This window comes from Somniosus microcephalus, unplaced genomic scaffold (genome assembly GCF_052327205.1).
Source record: "Somniosus microcephalus isolate GS21.2 unplaced genomic scaffold, FLI_Smic_1.0 scaffold604, whole genome shotgun sequence".
Lineage (NCBI taxonomy): Eukaryota > Metazoa > Chordata > Chondrichthyes > Squaliformes > Somniosidae > Somniosus > Somniosus microcephalus.
In genome coordinates, this window is record NW_028225791.1 from 101,014 (window position 1) to 119,229 (window position 18,216).

The window sequence follows — 18,216 nt, forward strand, 5'->3', positions numbered from 1 at the left end:
TGTGCAGTATCAGTCAGTGTGTGTGAATTATCAGTCAGTGTGTGTGCAGTATCAGTCAGTGTATGTGCAGTATCAGTCAGTGTGTGTGTAATATCAGTCAGTGTGTGCACAGTATCAGTCAGTGTGTGCACAGTATCAGTCAGTGTGTGTAGTATCAGTCAGTGTGTGTGAATTATCAGTCAGTGTGTGTGCAGTATCAGTCAGTGTGTGTGCAGTATCAGTCAGTGTGTGTGAATTATCAGTCAGTGTGTGTGTAGTATCAGTCAGTGTGTGTGCAGTATCAGTCAGTGTGTGTGTAATATCAGTCAGTGTGTGCACAGTATCAGTCAGTGTGTGCACAGTATCAGTCAGTGTGTGCGCAGTATCAGTCAGTGTGTGTGCAGTATCAGTCAGTGTGTGTGCAGTATCAGTCAGTGTGTGTGAATTATCAGTCAGTGTGTGTGCAGTATCAGTCAGTGTGTGTGAAGTATCAGTCAGTGTGTGTGCAGTATCAGTCAGTGTGTGTGAAGTATCAGTCAGTGTGTGTGCAGTATCAGTCAGTGTGTATGCAGTATCAGTCAGTGTGTGTGCAGTATCAGTCAGTGTGTGTGAAGTATCAGTCAGTGTGTGTGCAGTATCAGTCAGTGTGTGTGCAGTATCAGTCAGTGTGTGTGCAGTATCAGTCAGTGTGTGTGCAGTATCAGTCAGTGTGTGTGAAGTATCAGTCAGTGTGTGTGCAGTATCAGTCAGTGTGTGTGCAGTATCAGTCAGTGTGTGTGCAGTATCAGTCAGTGTGTGTGCAGTATCAGTCAGTGTGTGTGAAGTATCAGACAGTGCGTGAGCAGTATCAGTCAGTGTGTGTGCAGTATCAGTCAGTGTGTGTGCAGTATCAGTCAGTGTGTGTGAAGTATCAGTCAGTGTGTGTGCAGTATCAGTCAGTGTGTGTGCAGTATCAGTCAGTGTGTGTGCAGTATCAGTCAGTGTGTGTGCAGTATCAGTCAGTGTGTGTGCAGTATCAGTCAGTGTGTGTGAAGTATCAGACAGTGTGTGAGCAGTATCAGTCAGTGTGTGTGCAGTATCAGTCAGTGTGTGTGCAGTATCAGTCAGTGTGTGTGAAGTATCAGACAGTGTGTGAGCAGTATCAGACAGTGTGTGAGCAGTATCAGTCAGTGTGTGTAAAGTATCAGTCAGTGTGTGTGCAGTATCAGTCAGTGTGTGTGAAGTATCAGACAGTGTGTGAGCAGTATCAGACAGTGTGTGTGAAGTATCAGTCAGTGTGTGTGCAGTATCAGTCAGTGTGTGTGCAGTATCAGTCAGTGTGTGTGAAGTATCAGACAGTGTGTGAGCAGTATCAGTCAGTGTGTGTGCAGTATCAGTCAGTGTGTGTGCAGTATCAGTCAGTGTGTGTGAAGTATCAGACAGTGTGTGAGCAGTATCAGACAGTGTGTGAGCAGTATCAGTCAGTGTGTGTAAAGTATCAGTCAGTGTGTGTGCAGTATCAGTCAGTGTATGTGAAGTATCAGACAGTGTGTGAGCAGTATCAGACAGTGTGTGTGAAGTATCAGTCAGTGTGTGTGCAGTATCAGTCAGTGTGTCTGAAGTATCAGTCAGTGTATGTGCAGTATCAGTCAGTGTGTGTGCAGTATCAGTCAGTGTGTGTGCAGTATCAGTCAGTGTGTGTGCAGTATCAGTCAGTGTGTGTGCAGTATCAGTCAGTGTGTGTGAAGTATCAGTCAGTGTGTGTGCAGTATCAGTCAGTGTGTGTGCAGTATCAGTCAGTGTGTGTGCAGTATCAGTCAGTGTGTGGGCAGTATCTGTCAGTGTGTGTGAAGTATCAGTCAGTGTGTGGGCAGTATCAGTCAGTGTGTGTGCAGTATCAGTCAGTGTGTGTGCAGTATCAGTCAGTGTGTGTGCAGTATCAGTCAGTGTGTGGGCAGTATCAGTTAGTGTGTGTGAAGTATCAGTTAGTGTGTGTGCAGTATCAGTCAGTGTGTGTGCAGTATCAGTCAGTGTGTGGGCAGTATCAGTCAGTGTGTGTGAAGTATCAGTACGTGTGTGTGCAGTATCAGTCAGTGTGTGTGCAGTATCAGTTAGTGTGTGTGAAGTATCAGTCAGTGTGTGTGCAGTATCAGTCAGTGTGTGTGCAGTATCAGTCAGTGTGTGTGCAGTATCAGTCAGTGTGTGTGCAGTATCAGTCAGTGTGTGTGAAGTATCAGACAGTGTGTGAGCAGTATCAGTCAGTGTGTGTGCAGTATCAGTCAGTGTGTGTGCAGTATCAGTCAGTGTGTGTGAAGTATCAGTCAGTGTGTGTGCAGTATCAGTCAGTGTGTGTGCAGTATCAGTCAGTGTGTGTGCAGTATCAGTCAGTGTGTGTGCAGTATCAGTCAGTGTGTGTGAAGTATCAGGCAGTGTGTGAGCAGTATCAGTCAGTGTGTGTGCAGTATCAGTCAGTGTGTGTGCAGTATCAGTCAGTGTGTGTGAAGTATCAGACAGTGTGTGAGCAGTATCAGACAGTGTGTGAGCAGTATCAGTCAGTGTGTGTAAAGTATCAGTCAGTGTGTGTGCAGTATCAGTCAGTGTGTGTGAAGTATCAGACAGTGTGTGAGCAGTATCAGACAGTGTGTGTGAAGTATCAGTCAGTGTGTGTGCAGTATCAGTCAGTGTGTGTGCAGTATCAGTCAGTGTGTGTGAAGTATCAGACAGTGTGTGAGCAGTATCAGTCAGTGTGTGTGCAGTATCAGTCAGTGTGTGTGCAGTATCAGTCAGTGTGTGTGAAGTATCAGACAGTGTGTGAGCAGTATCAGACAGTGTGTGAGCAGTATCAGTCAGTGTGTGTAAAGTATCAGTCAGTGTGTGTGCAGTATCAGTCAGTGTGTGTGAAGTATCAGACAGTGTGTGAGCAGTATCAGACAGTGTGTGTGAAGTATCAGTCAGTGTGTGTGCAGTATCAGTCAGTGTGTCTGAAGTATCAGTCAGTGTGTGTGAAGTATCAGACAGTGTGTGAGCAGTATCAGACAGTGTGTGTGAAGTATCAGTCAGTGTGTGTGCAGTATCAGTCAGTGTGTGTGCAGTATCAGTCAGTGTGTGTGAAGTATCAGACAGTGTGTGAGCAGTATCAGTCAGTGTGTGTGCAGTATCAGTCAGTGTGTGTGCAGTATCAGTCAGTGTGTGTGAAGTATCAGACAGTGTGTGAGCTGTATCAGACAGTGTGTGAGCAGTATCAGTCAGTGTGTGTGCAGTATCAGTCAGTGTGTGTGCAGTATCAGTCAGTGTGTGTGCAGTATCAGTCAGTGTGTGTGAAGTATCAGTCAGTGTGTGTGAAGTATCAGACAGTGTGTGAGCAGTATCAGTCAGTGTGTGTGCAGTATCAGTCAGTGTGTGTGCAGTATCAGTCAGTGTGTGTGAAGTATCAGACAGTGTGTGAGCAGTATCAGACAGTGTGTGAGCAGTATCAGTCAGTGTGTGTAAAGTATCAGTCAGTGTGTGTGCAGTATCAGTCAGTGTGTGTGAAGTATCAGACAGTGTGTGAGCAGTATCAGACAGTGTGTGAGCAGTATCAGTCAGTGTGTGTAAAGTATCAGTCAGTGTGTGTGCAGTATCAGTCAGTGTGTGTGAAGTATCAGACAGTGTGTGAGCAGTATCAGACAGTGTGTGTGAAGTATCAGTCAGTGTGTGTGCAGTATCAGTCAGTGTGTGTGCAGTATCAGTCAGTGTGTGTGAAGTATCAGACAGTGTGTGAGCAGTATCAGTCAGTGTGTGTGCAGTATCAGTCAGTGTGTGTGCAGTATCAGTCAGTGTGTGTGAAGTATCAGACAGTGTGTGAGCAGTATCAGACAGTGTGTGAGCAGTATCAGTCAGTGTGTGTAAAGTATCAGTCAGTGTGTGTGCAGTATCAGTCAGTGTATGTGAAGTATCAGACAGTGTGTGAGCAGTATCAGACAGTGTGTGTGAAGTATCAGTCAGTGTGTGTGCAGTATCAGTCAGTGTGTCTGAAGTATCAGTCAGTGTATGTGCAGTATCAGTCAGTGTGTGTGCAGTATCAGTCAGTGTGTGTGCAGTATCAGTCAGTGTGTGTGCAGTATCAGTCAGTGTGTGTGCAGTATCAGTCAGTGTGTGTGAAGTATCAGTCAGTGTGTGTGCAGTATCAGTCAGTGTGTGTGCAGTATCAGTCAGTGTGTGTGCAGTATCAGTCAGTGTGTGGGCAGTATCAGTCAGTGTGTGTGAAGTATCAGTCAGTGTGTGGGCAGTATCAGTCAGTGTGTGTGCAGTATCAGTCAGTGTGTGTGCAGTATCAGTCAGTGTGTGTGCAGTATCAGTCAGTGTGTGGGCAGTATCAGTTAGTGTGTGTGAAGTATCAGTTAGTGTGTGTGCAGTATCAGTCAGTGTGTGTGCAGTATCAGTCAGTGTGTGGGCAGTATCAGTCAGTGTGTGTGAAGTATCAGTACGTCTGTGTGCAGTATCAGTCAGTGTGTGGGCAGTATCAGTCAGTGTGTGTGAAGTATCAGTACGTGTGTGTGCAGTATCAGTCAGTGTGTGTGCAGTATCAGTTAGTGTGTGTGAAGTATCAGTCAGTGTGTGTGCAGTATCAGTCAGTGTGTGTGCAGTATCAGTCAGTGTGTGTGCAGTATCAGTCAGTGTGTGTGCAGTATCAGTCAGTGTGTGTGAAGTATCAGACAGTGTGTGAGCAGTATCAGTCAGTGTGTGTGCAGTATCAGTCAGTGTGTGTGCAGTATCAGTCAGTGTGTGTGAAGTATCAGTCAGTGTGTGTGAAGTATCAGTCAGTGTGTGTGCAGTATCAGTCAGTGTGTGTGCAGTATCAGTCAGTGTGTGTGCAGTATCAGTCAGTGTGTGTGAAGTATCAGGCAGTGTGTGAGCAGTATCAGTCAGTGTGTGTGCAGTATCAGTCAGTGTGTGTGCAGTATCAGTCAGTGTGTGTGAAGTATCAGACAGTGTGTGAGCAGTATCAGACAGTGTGTGAGCAGTATCAGTCAGTGTGTGTAAAGTATCAGTCAGTGTGTGTGCAGTATCAGTCAGTGTGTGTGAAGTATCAGACAGTGTGTGAGCAGTATCAGACAGTGTGTGTGAAGTATCAGTCAGTGTGTGTGCAGTATCAGTCAGTGTGTGTGCAGTATCAGTCAGTGTGTGTGAAGTATCAGACAGTGTGTGAGCAGTATCAGTCAGTGTGTGTGCAGTATCAGTCAGTGTGTGTGCAGTATCAGTCAGTGTGTGTGAAGTATCAGACAGTGTGTGAGCAGTATCAGACAGTGTGTGAGCAGTATCAGTCAGTGTGTGTAAAGTATCAGTCAGTGTGTGTGCAGTATCAGTCAGTGTGTGTGAAGTATCAGACAGTGTGTGAGCAGTATCAGACAGTGTGTGTGAAGTATCAGTCAGTGTGTGTGCAGTATCAGTCAGTGTGTCTGAAGTATCAGTCAGTGTATGTGCAGTATCAGTCAGTGTGTGTGCAGTATCAGTCAGTGTGTGTGCAGTATCAGTCAGTGTGTGTGCAGTATCAGTCAGTGTGTGTGCAGTATCACTCAGTGTGTGTGAAGTATCAGTCAGTGTGTGTGCAGTATCAGTCAGTGTGTGTGCAGTATCAGTCAGTGTGTGTGCAGTATCAGTCAGTGTGGGCAGTATCAGTCAGTGTGTGTGAAGTATCAGTCAGTGTGTGGGCAGTATCAGTCAGTGTGTGTGCAGTATCAGTCAGTGTGTGTGCAGTATCAGTCAGTGTGTGTGCAGTATCAGTCAGTGTGTGGGCAGTATCAGTCAATGTGTGTGAAGTATCAGTTAGTGTGTGTGCAGTATCAGTCAGTGTGTGTGCAGTATCAGTCAGTGTGTGGGCAGTATCAGTCAGTGTGTGTGAAGTATCAGTACGTGTGTGTGCAGTATCAGTCAGTGTGTGGGCAGTATCAGTCAGTGTGTGTGAAGTATCAGTACGTGTGTGTGCAGTATCAGTCAGTGTGTGTGCAGTATCAGTTAGTGTGTGTGAAGTATCAGTCAGTGTGTGTGCAGTATCAGTCAGTGTGTGTGAAGTATCAGACAGTGTGTGAGCAGTATCAGACAGTGTGTGAGCAGTATCAGTCAGTGTGTGTGCAGTATCAGTCAGTGTGTGTGCAGTATCAGTCAGTGTGTGTGCAGTATCAGTCAGTGTGTGTGAAGTATCAGTCAGTGTGTGTGAAGTATCAGACAGTGTGTGAGCAGTATCAGTCAGTGTGTGTGCAGTATCAGTCAGTGTGTGTGCAGTATCAGTCAGTGTGTGTGAAGTATCAGACAGTGTGTGAGCAGTATCAGACAGTGTGTGAGCAGTATCAGTCAGTGTGTGTAAAGTATCAGTCAGTGTGTGTGCAGTATCAGTCAGTGTGTGTGAAGTATCAGACAGTGTGTGAGCAGTATCAGACAGTGTGTGAGCAGTATCAGTCAGTGTGTGTAAAGTATCAGTCAGTGTGTGTGCAGTATCAGTCAGTGTGTGTGAAGTATCAGACAGTGTGTGAGCAGTATCAGACAGTGTGTGTGAAGTATCAGTCAGTGTGTGTGCAGTATCAGTCAGTGTGTGTGCAGTATCAGTCAGTGTGTGTGAAGTATCAGACAGTGTGTGAGCAGTATCAGTCAGTGTGTGTGCAGTATCAGTCAGTGTGTGTGCAGTATCAGTCAGTGTGTGTGAAGTATCAGACAGTGTGTGAGCAGTATCAGACAGTGTGTGAGCAGTATCAGTCAGTGTGTGTAAAGTATCAGTCAGTGTGTGTGCAGTATCAGTCAGTGTGTGTGAAGTATCAGACAGTGTGTGAGCAGTATCAGACAGTGTGTGTGAAGTATCAGTCAGTGTGTGTGCAGTATCAGTCAGTGTGTCTGAAGTATCAGTCAGTGTATGTGCAGTATCAGTCAGTGTGTGTGCAGTATCAGTCAGTGTGTGTGCAGTATCAGTCAGTGTGTGTGCAGTATCAGTCAGTGTGTGTGCAGTATCAGTCAGTGTGTGTGAAGTATCAGTCAGTGTGTGTGCAGTATCAGTCAGTGTGTGTGCAGTATCAGTCAGTGTGTGTGCAGTATCAGTCAGTGTGGGCAGTATCAGTCAGTGTGTGTGAAGTATCAGTCAGTGTGTGGGCAGTATCAGTCAGTGTGTGTGCAGTATCAGTCAGTGTGTGTGCAGTATCAGTCAGTGTGTGTGCAGTATCAGTCAGTGTGTGGGCAGTATCAGTCAATGTGTGTGAAGTATCAGTTAGTGTGTGTGCAGTATCAGTCAGTGTGTGTGCAGTATCAGTCAGTGTGTGGGCAGTATCAGTCAGTGTGTGTGAAGTATCAGTACGTGTGTGTGCAGTATCAGTCAGTGTGTGGGCAGTATCAGTCAGTGTGTGTGAAGTATCAGTACGTGTGTGTGCAGTATCAGTCAGTGTGTGTGCAGTATCAGTTAGTGTGTGTGAAGTATCAGTCAGTGTGTGTGCAGTATCAGTCAGTGTGTGTGAAGTATCAGACAGTGTGTGAGCAGTATCAGACAGTGTGTGAGCAGTATCAGTCAGTGTGTGTGCAGTATCAGTCAGTGTGTGTGCAGTATCAGTCAGTGTGTGTGCAGTATCAGTCAGTGTGTGTGAAGTATCAGTCAGTGTGTGTGAAGTATCAGACAGTGTGTGAGCAGTATCAGTCAGTGTGTGTGCAGTATCAGTCAGTGTGTGTGCAGTATCAGTCAGTGTGTGTGAAGTATCAGACAGTGTGTGAGCAGTATCAGACAGTGTGTGAGCAGTATCAGTCAGTGTGTGTAAAGTATCAGTCAGTGTGTGTGCAGTATCAGTCAGTGTGTGTGAAGTATCAGACAGTGTGTGAGCAGTATCAGACAGTGTGTGAGCAGTATCAGTCAGTGTGTGTAAAGTATCAGTCAGTGTGTGTGCAGTATCAGTCAGTGTGTGTGAAGTATCAGACAGTGTGTGAGCAGTATCAGACAGTGTGTGTGAAGTATCAGTCAGTGTGTGTGCAGTATCAGTCAGTGTGTGTGCAGTATCAGTCAGTGTGTGTGAAGTATCAGACAGTGTGTGAGCAGTATCAGTCAGTGTGTGTGCAGTATCAGTCAGTGTGTGTGCAGTATCAGTCAGTGTGTGTGAAGTATCAGACAGTGTGTGAGCAGTATCAGACAGTGTGTGAGCAGTATCAGTCAGTGTGTGTAAAGTATCAGTCAGTGTGTGTGCAGTATCAGTCAGTGTATGTGAAGTATCAGACAGTGTGTGAGCAGTATCAGACAGTGTGTGTGAAGTATCAGTCAGTGTGTGTGCAGTATCAGTCAGTGTGTCTGAAGTATCAGTCAGTGTATGTGCAGTATCAGTCAGTGTGTGTGCAGTATCAGTCAGTGTGTGTGCAGTATCAGTCAGTGTGTGTGCAGTATCAGTCAGTGTGTGTGCAGTATCAGTCAGTGTGTGTGAAGTATCAGTCAGTGTGTGTGCAGTATCAGTCAGTGTGTGTGCAGTATCAGTCAGTGTGTGTGCAGTATCAGTCAGTGTGTGGGCAGTATCAGTCAGTGTGTGTGAAGTATCAGTCAGTGTGTGGGCAGTATCAGTCAGTGTGTGTGCAGTATCAGTCAGTGTGTGTGCAGTATCAGTCAGTGTGTGTGCAGTATCAGTCAGTGTGTGGGCAGTATCAGTTAGTGTGTGTGAAGTATCAGTTAGTGTGTGTGCAGTATCAGTCAGTGTGTGTGCAGTATCAGTCAGTGTGTGGGCAGTATCAGTCAGTGTGTGTGAAGTATCAGTACGTGTGTGTGCAGTATCAGTCAGTGTGTGGGCAGTATCAGTCAGTGTGTGTGAAGTATCAGTACGTGTGTGTGCAGTATCAGTCAGTGTGTGTGCAGTATCAGTTAGTGTGTGTGAAGTATCAGTCAGTGTGTGTGCAGTATCAGTCAGTGTGTGTGCAGTATCAGTCAGTGTGTGTGCAGTATCAGTCAGTGTGTGTGCAGTATCAGTCAGTGTGTGTGAAGTATCAGACAGTGTGTGAGCAGTAGCAGTCAGTGTGTGTGCAGTATCAGTCAGTGTGTGTGCAGTATCAGTCAGTGTGTGTGAAGTATCAGTCAGTGTGTGTGCAGTATCAGTCAGTGTGTGTGCAGTATCAGTCAGTGTGTGTGCAGTATCAGTCAGTGTGTGTGCAGTATCAGTCAGTGTGTGTGAAGTATCAGGCAGTGTGTGAGCAGTATCAGTCAGTGTGTGTGCAGTATCAGTCAGTGTGTGTGCAGTATCAGTCAGTGTGTGTGAAGTATCAGACAGTGTGTGAGCAGTATCAGACAGTGTGTGAGCAGTATCAGTCAGTGTGTGTAAAGTATCAGTCAGTGTGTGTGCAGTATCAGTCAGTGTGTGTGAAGTATCAGACAGTGTGTGAGCAGTATCAGACAGTGTGTGTGAAGTATCAGTCAGTGTGTGTGCAGTATCAGTCAGTGTGTGTGCAGTATCAGTCAGTGTGTGTGAAGTATCAGACAGTGTGTGAGCAGTATCAGTCAGTGTGTGTGCAGTATCAGTCAGTGTGTGTGCAGTATCAGTCAGTGTGTGTGAAATATCAGACAGTGTGTGAGCAGTATCAGACAGTGTGTGAGCAGTATCAGTCAGTGTGTGTAAAGTATCAGTCAGTGTGTGTGCAGTATCAGTCAGTGTGTGTGAAGTATCAGACAGTGTGTGAGCAGTATCAGACAGTGTGTGTGAAGTATCAGTCAGTGTGTGTGCAGTATCAGTCAGTGTGTCTGAAGTATCAGTCAGTGTATGTGCAGTATCAGTCAGTGTGTGTGCAGTATCAGTCAGTGTGTGTGCAGTATCAGTCAGTGTGTGTGCAGTATCAGTCAGTGTGTGTGCAGTATCAGTCAGTGTGTGTGAAGTATCAGTCAGTGTGTGTGCAGTATCAGTCAGTGTGTGTGCAGTATCAGTCAGTGTGTGTGCAGTATCAGTCAGTGTGGGCAGTATCAGTCAGTGTGTGTGAAGTATCAGTCAGTGTGTGGGCAGTATCAGTCAGTGTGTGTGCAGTATCAGTCAGTGTGTGTGCAGTATCAGTCAGTGTGTGTGCAGTATCAGTCAGTGTGTGGGCAGTATCAGTCAATGTGTGTGAAGTATCAGTTAGTGTGTGTGCAGTATCAGTCAGTGTGTGTGCAGTATCAGTCAGTGTGTGGGCAGTATCAGTCAGTGTGTGTGAAGTATCAGTACGTGTGTGTGCAGTATCAGTCAGTGTGTGGGCAGTATCAGTCAGTGTGTGTGAAGTATCAGTACGTGTGTGTGCAGTATCAGTCAGTGTGTGTGCAGTATCAGTTAGTGTGTGTGAAGTATCAGTCAGTGTGTGTGCAGTATCAGTCAGTGTGTGTGTATTGGCCCAGAAATTAGGCTCGGGGGCTTGCCACGCGTTCAAGCCCCCGATGAGCACTTACCCGGCGCGCCTGCCGTTCGGCTCCCGGGACGCTTGCAATTCCTGTTTTCAGTTGATTACTCCCGGGCAGCGTCTGACGTCACGCCGCCCAGGAGTGCAGCCAGCGCGAAGCCTCGAGCGCGGAGTCTAAGTTAGACACGCCCCTTGAGGTCTCCTTAACATAGGCCACGCCCCCAATTTTTAACACAAGCTGCAAAGCAATTCTACATGCAGAGCAGCATTTTAAAGACATTTTTTGTATTTTTATTAATTTTTAGGTAACTTTTATAAAGTTTTAAATACTTTTAAATTATTTTGAAGAATGTAAAGTAGTTTTAAACAGAATTAAAGCGTAGTTATTTTGATGAGCCGGCTGGGATCACGCGGGCACTGGGCAACCAATGGGAGGTTGCAAAAGTTCATTCATGAGTTTGACAGTAAGAACTGTCAAACTCATGAAAACTGAGGGCGTCCAACACAGCACTTAAACTACAAATAAAAGTTTTAAAAAATCCCACGAAATAAATGAACTATGAATAACTGTGAAAAACTATTTTAAACAATTAATCAAATTTAAAAAAAAAATTTTTTTTTAACAAATAGGGTCTAAAAATACACTTACCTTACTGTAAATTCTTTAAAAATAATAAACCTGTGGAAAAAAAAATCTAAATTGTATTAATAGACCACTTACCTGTAAAACTAAGTACTTACGTCTGGTATTTTCAAGCGTAAAAACCAGAGGCCTTTACGCGCGGGCAACTCTTTACAAAAAAAGGAAATTCAACGCGCACGCGCTGCCTGATATGTCGTACGCGTTCGCCTCTTAACCCCTTGGTTCTCTGTCAGTGTCTGTAGTATCAGTCAGTGTGTGTGCAGTATCAGTCAGTGTGTGGGCAGTATCAGTCAGTGTCTGTAGTATCAGTCTCTGTGCGTGCAGTATCAGTCAGTGTGTGTGTAGTATCAGTCAGTGTGTGTGCAGTATCAGTCAGTGTGTGTGCAGTATCAGTCAGTGTGTGTGCAGTATCAGTCAGTGTGTGGGCAGTATCAGTCAGTGTGTGTGAAGTATCAGTACGTGTGTGTGCAGTATCAGTCAGTGTGTGTGCAGTATCAGTTAGTGTGTGTGAAGTATCAGTCAGTGTGTGTGCAGTATCAGTCAGTGTGTGTGCAGTATCAGTCAGTGTGTGTGCAGTATCAGTCAGTGTGTGTGCAGTATCAGTCAGTGTGTGTGAAGTATCAGACAGTGTGTGAGCAGTAGCAGTCAGTGTGTGTGCAGTATCAGTCAGTGTGTGTGCAGTATCAGTCAGTGTGTGTGAAGTATCAGTCAGTGTGTGTGCAGTATCAGTCAGTGTGTGTGCAGTATCAGTCAGTGTGTGTGCAGTATCAGTCAGTGTGTGTGCAGTATCAGTCAGTGTGTGTGAAGTATCAGGCAGTGTGTGAGCAGTATCAGTCAGTGTGTGTGCAGTATCAGTCAGTGTGTGTGCAGTATCAGTCAGTGTGTGTGAAGTATCAGACAGTGTGTGAGCAGTATCAGACAGTGTGTGAGCAGTATCAGTCAGTGTGTGTAAAGTATCAGTCAGTGTGTGTGCAGTATCAGTCAGTGTGTGTGAAGTATCAGACAGTGTGTGAGCAGTATCAGACAGTGTGTGTGAAGTATCAGTCAGTGTGTGTGCAGTATCAGTCAGTGTGTGTGCAGTATCAGTCAGTGTGTGTGAAGTATCAGACAGTGTGTGAGCAGTATCAGTCAGTGTGTGTGCAGTATCAGTCAGTGTGTGTGCAGTATCAGTCAGTGTGTGTGAAATATCAGACAGTGTGTGAGCAGTATCAGACAGTGTGTGAGCAGTATCAGTCAGTGTGTGTAAAGTATCAGTCAGTGTGTGTGCAGTATCAGTCAGTGTGTGTGAAGTATCAGACAGTGTGTGAGCAGTATCAGACAGTGTGTGTGAAGTATCAGTCAGTGTGTGTGCAGTATCAGTCAGTGTGTGTGCAGTATCAGTCAGTGTGTGTGCAGTATCAGTCAGTGTGTGTGCAGTATCAGTCAGTGTGTGTGAAGTATCAGTCAGTGTGTGTGCAGTATCAGTCAGTGTGTGTGCAGTATCAGTCAGTGTGTGTGCAGTATCAGTCAGTGTGTGGGCAGTATCAGTCAGTGTGTGTGAAGTATCAGTCAGTGTGTGGGCAGTATCAGTCAGTGTGTGTGCAGTATCAGTCAGTGTGTGTGCAGTATCAGTCAGTGTGTGTGCAGTATCAGTCAGTGTGTGGGCAGTATCAGTTAGTGTGTGTGAAGTATCAGTTAGTGTGTGTGCAGTATCAGTCAGTGTGTGTGCAGTATCAGTCAGTGTGTGGGCAGTATCAGTCAGTGTGTGTGAAGTATCAGTACGTGTGTGTGCAGTATCAGTCAGTGTGTGGGCAGTATCAGTCAGTGTGTGTGAAGTATCAGTACGTGTGTGTGCAGTATCAGTCAGTGTGTGTGCAGTATCAGTTAGTGTGTGTGAAGTATCAGTCAGTGTGTGTGCAGTATCAGTCAGTGTGTGTGCAGTATCAGTCAGTGTGTGTGCAGTATCAGTCAGTGTGTGTGCAGTATCAGTCAGTGTGTGTGAAGTATCAGACAGTGTGTGAGCAGTAGCAGTCAGTGTGTGTGCAGTATCAGTCAGTGTGTGTGCAGTATCAGTCAGTGTGTGTGAAGTATCAGTCAGTGTGTGTGCAGTATCAGTCAGTGTGTGTGCAGTATCAGTCAGTGTGTGTGCAGTATCAGTCAGTGTGTGTGCAGTATCAGTCAGTGTGTGTGAAGTATCAGGCAGTGTGTGAGCAGTATCAGTCAGTGTGTGTGCAGTATCAGTCAGTGTGTGTGCAGTATCAGTCAGTGTGTGTGAAGTATCAGACAGTGTGTGAGCAGTATCAGACAGTGTGTGAGCAGTATCAGTCAGTGTGTGTAAAGTATCAGTCAGTGTGTGTGCAGTATCAGTCAGTGTGTGTGAAGTATCAGACAGTGTGTGAGCAGTATCAGACAGTGTGTGTGAAGTATCAGTCAGTGTGTGTGCAGTATCAGTCAGTGTGTGTGCAGTATCAGTCAGTGTGTGTGAAGTATCAGACAGTGTGTGAGCAGTATCAGTCAGTGTGTGTGCAGTATCAGTCAGTGTGTGTGCAGTATCAGTCAGTGTGTGTGAAATATCAGACAGTGTGTGAGCAGTATCAGACAGTGTGTGAGCAGTATCAGTCAGTGTGTGTAAAGTATCAGTCAGTGTGTGTGCAGTATCAGTCAGTGTGTGTGAAGTATCAGACAGTGTGTGAGCAGTATCAGACAGTGTGTGTGAAGTATCAGTCAGTGTGTGTGCAGTATCAGTCAGTGTGTCTGAAGTATCAGTCAGTGTATGTGCAGTATCAGTCAGTGTGTGTGCAGTATCAGTCAGTGTGTGTGCAGTATCAGTCAGTGTGTGTGCAGTATCAGTCAGTGTGTGTGCAGTATCAGTCAGTGTGTGTGAAGTATCAGTCAGTGTGTGTGCAGTATCAGTCAGTGTGTGTGCAGTATCAGTCAGTGTGTGTGCAGTATCAGTCAGTGTGGGCAGTATCAGTCAGTGTGTGTGAAGTATCAGTCAGTGTGTGGGCAGTATCAGTCAGTGTGTGTGCAGTATCAGTCAGTGTGTGTGCAGTATCAGTCAGTGTGTGTGCAGTATCAGTCAGTGTGTGGGCAGTATCAGTCAATGTGTGTGAAGTATCAGTTAGTGTGTGTGCAGTATCAGTCAGTGTGTGTGCAGTATCAGTCAGTGTGTGGGCAGTATCAGTCAGTGTGTGTGAAGTATCAGTACGTGTGTGTGCAGTATCAGTCAGTGTGTGGGCAGTATCAGTCAGTGTGTGTGAAGTATCAGTACGTGTGTGTGCAGTATCAGTCAGTGTGTGTGCAGTATCAGTTAGTGTGTGTGAAGTATCAGTCAGTGTGTGTGCAGTATCAGTCAGTGTGTGTGTATTGGCCCAGAAATTAGGCTCGGGGGCTTGCCACGCGTTCAAGCCCCCGATGAGCACTTACCCGGCGCGCCTGCCGTTCGGCTCCCGGGACGCTTGCAATTCCTGTTTTCAGTTGATTACTCCCGGGCAGCGTCTGACGTCACGCCGCCCAGGAGTGCAGCCAGCGCGAAGCCTCGAGCGCGGAGTCTAAGTTAGACACGCCCCTTGAGGTCTCCTTAACATAGGCCACGCCCCCAATTTTTAACACAAGCTGCAAAGCAATTCTACATGCAGAGCAGCATTTTAAAGACATTTTTTGTATTTTTATTAATTTTTAGGTAACTTTTATAAAGTTTTAAATACTTTTAAATTATTTTGAAGAATGTAAAGTAGTTTTAAACAGAATTAAAGCGTAGTTATTTTGATGAGCCGGCTGGGATCACGCGGGCACTGGGCAACCAATGGGAGGTTGCAAAAGTTCATTCATGAGTTTGACAGTAAGAACTGTCAAACTCATGAAAACTGAGGGCGTCCAACACAGCACTTAAACTACAAATAAAAGTTTTAAAAAATCCCACGAAATAAATGAACTATGAATAACTGTGAAAAACTATTTTAAACAATTAATCAAATTTAAAAAAAAAATTTTTTTTTAACAAATAGGGTCTAAAAATACACTTACCTTACTGTAAATTCTTTAAAAATAATAAACCTGTGGAAAAAAAAATCTAAATTGTATTAATAGACCACTTACCTGTAAAACTAAGTACTTACGTCTGGTATTTTCAAGCGTAAAAACCAGAGGCCTTTACGCGCGGGCAACTCTTTACAAAAAAAGGAAATTCAACGCGCACGCGCTGCCTGATATGTCGTACGCGTTCGCCTCTTAACCCCTTGGTTCTCTGTCAGTGTCTGTAGTATCAGTCAGTGTGTGTGCAGTATCAGTCAGTGTGTGGGCAGTATCAGTCAGTGTGTGTGCAGTATCAGTCAGTGTGTGTGCAGTATCAGTCAGTGTGTGTGCAGTATCAGTCAGTGTGTGTGCAGTATCAGTCAGTGTGTGTGAATTATCAGTCAGTGTGCGTGCAGTATCAGTCAGTGTGTGTGCAGTATCAGTCAGTGTGTGTGTAATATCAGTCAGTGTGTGCACAGTATCAGTCAGTGTGTGCACAGTATCAGTCAGTGTGTAGTGTGTGTAGTATCAGTCAGTGTGTGTGAATTATCAGTCAGTGTGTGTGCAGTATCAGTCAGTGTGTGTGCAGTATCAGTCAGTGTGTGTGAATTATCAGTCAGTGTGTGTGTAGTATCAGTCAGTGTGTGTGCAGTATCAGTCAGTGTGTGTAATATCAGTCAGTGTGTGTGCAGTATCAGTCAGTGTGTGTGAAGTATCAGTCAGTGTGTGTGCAGTATCAGTCAGTGTGTGTGAAGTATCAGTCAGTGTGTGTGCAGTATCAGTCAGTGTGTATGCAGTATCAGTCAGTGTGTGTGCAGTATCAGTCAGTGTGTGTGCAGTATCAGTCAGTGTGTGTGCAGTATCAGTCAGTGTGTGTGCAGTATCAGTCAGTCTGTGCACAGTATCAGTCAGTGTGTGTGCAGTATCGGTCAGTGTGTCTGCAGTATCAGTCAGTGTGTGTGCAGTATCAGTCAGTGTGTGTGCAGTATCAGTCAGTGTGTGTGAATTATCAGTCAGTGTGTGTGCAGTATCAGTCAGTGTATGTGCAGTATCAGTCAGTGTGTGTGTAATATCAGTCAGTGTGTGCACAGTATCAGTCAGTGTGTGCACAGTATCAGTCAGTGTGTGTAGTATCAGTCAGTGTGTGTGAATTATCAGTCAGTGTGTGTGCAGTATCAGTCAGTGTGTGTGCAGTATCAGTCAGTGTGTGTGAATTATCAGTCAGTGTGTGTGTAGTATCAGTCAGTGTGTGTGCAGTATCAGTCAGTGTGTGTGTAATATCAGTCAGTGTGTGCACAGTATCAGTCAGTGTGTGCACAGTATCAGTCAGTGTGTGCGCAGTATCAGTCAGTGTGTGTGCAGTATCAGTCAGTGTGTGTGCAGTATCAGTCAGTGTGTGTGAATTATCAGTCAGTGTGTGTGCAGTATCAGTCAGTGTGTGTGCAGTATCAGTCAGTGTGTGTGCAGTATCAGTCAGTGTGTGTGCAGTATCAGTCAGTGTGTGTGAAGTATCAGACAGTGTGTGAGCAGTATCAGTCAGTGTGTGTGCAGTATCAGTCAGTGTGTGTGCAGTATCAGTCAGTGTGTGTGAAGTATCAGACAGTGTGTGAGCAGTATCAGACAGTGTGTGAGCAGTATCAGTCAGTGTGTGTCAAGTATCAGTCAGTGTGTGTGCAGTATCAGTCAGTGTGTGTGAAGTATCAGACAGTGTGTGAGCAGTATCAGACAGTGTGTGTGAAGTATCAGTCAGTGTGTGTGCAGTATCAGTCAGTGTGTGTGCAGTATCAGTCAGTGTGTGTGAAGTATCAGACAGTGTGTGAGCAGTATCAGTCAGTGTGTGTGCAGTATCAGTCAGTGTGTGTGCAGTATCAGTCAGTGTGTGTGAAGTATCAGACAGTGTGTGAGCAGTATCAGACAGTGTGTGAGCAGTATCAGTCAGTGTGTGTAAAGTATCAGTCAGTGTGTGTGCAGTATCAGTCAGTGTGTGTGAAGTATCAGACAGTGTGTGAGCAGTATCAGACAGTGTGTGTGAAGTATCAGTCAGTGTGTGTGCAGTATCAGTCAGTGTGTCTGAAGTATCAGTCAGTGTATGTGCAGTATCAGTCAGTGTGTGTGCAGTATCAGTCAGTGTGTGTGCAGTATCAGTCAGTGTGTGTGCAGTATCAGTCAGTGTGTGTGCAGTATCAGTCAGTGTGTGTGAAGTATCAGTCAGTGTGTGTGCAGTATCAGTCAGTGTGTGTGCAGTATCAGTCAGTGTGTGTGCAGTATCAGTCAGTGTGTGGGCAGTATCAGTCAGTGTGTGTGAAGTATCAGTCAGTGTGTGGGCAGTATCAGTCAGTGTGTGTGCAGTATCAGTCAGTGTGTGTGCAGTATCAGTCAGTGTGTGTGCAGTATCAGTCAGTGTGTGGGCAGTATCAGTCAGTGTGTGTGAAGTATCAGTTAGTGTGTGTGCGGTATCAGTCAGTGTGTGTGCAGTATCAGTCAGTGTGTGGGCAGTATCAGTCAGTGTGTGTGAAGTATCAGTACGTGTGTGTGCAGTATCAGTCAGTGTGTGGGCAGTATCAGTCAGTGTGTGTGAAGTATCAGTACGTGTGTGTGCAGTATCAGTCAGTGTGTGTGCAGTATCAGTTAGTGTGTGTGAAGTATCAGTCAGTGTGTGTGCAGTATCAGTCAGTGTGTGTGCAGTATCAGTCAGTGTGTGTGCAGTATCAGTCAGTGTGTGTGCAGTATCAGTCAGTGTGTGTGAAGTATCAGACAGTGTGTGAGCAGTATCAGTCAGTGTGTGTGCAGTATCAGTCAGTGTGTGTGCAGTATCAGTCAGTGTGTGTGAAGTATCAGTCAGTGTGTGTGCAGTATCAGTCAGTGTGTGTGCAGTATCAGTCAGTGTGTGTGCAGTATCAGTCAGTGTGTGTGCAGTATCAGTCAGTGTGTGTGAAGTATCAGGCAGTGTGTGAGCAGTATCAGTCAGTGTGTGTGCAGTATCAGTCAGTGTGTGTGCAGTATCAGTCAGTGTGTGTGAAGTATCAGACAGTGTGTGAGCAGTATCAGACAGTGTGTGAGCAGTATCAGTCAGTGTGTGTGCAGTATCAGTCAGTGTGTGTGAAGTATCAGACAGTGTGTGAGCAGTATCAGACAGTGTGTGTGAAGTATCAGTCAGTGTGTGTGCAGTATCAGTCAGTGTGTGTGCAGTATCAGTCAGTGTGTGTGAAGTATCAGACAGTGTGTGAGCAGTATCAGTCAGTGTGTGTGCAGTATCAGTCAGTGTGTGTGCAGTATCAGTC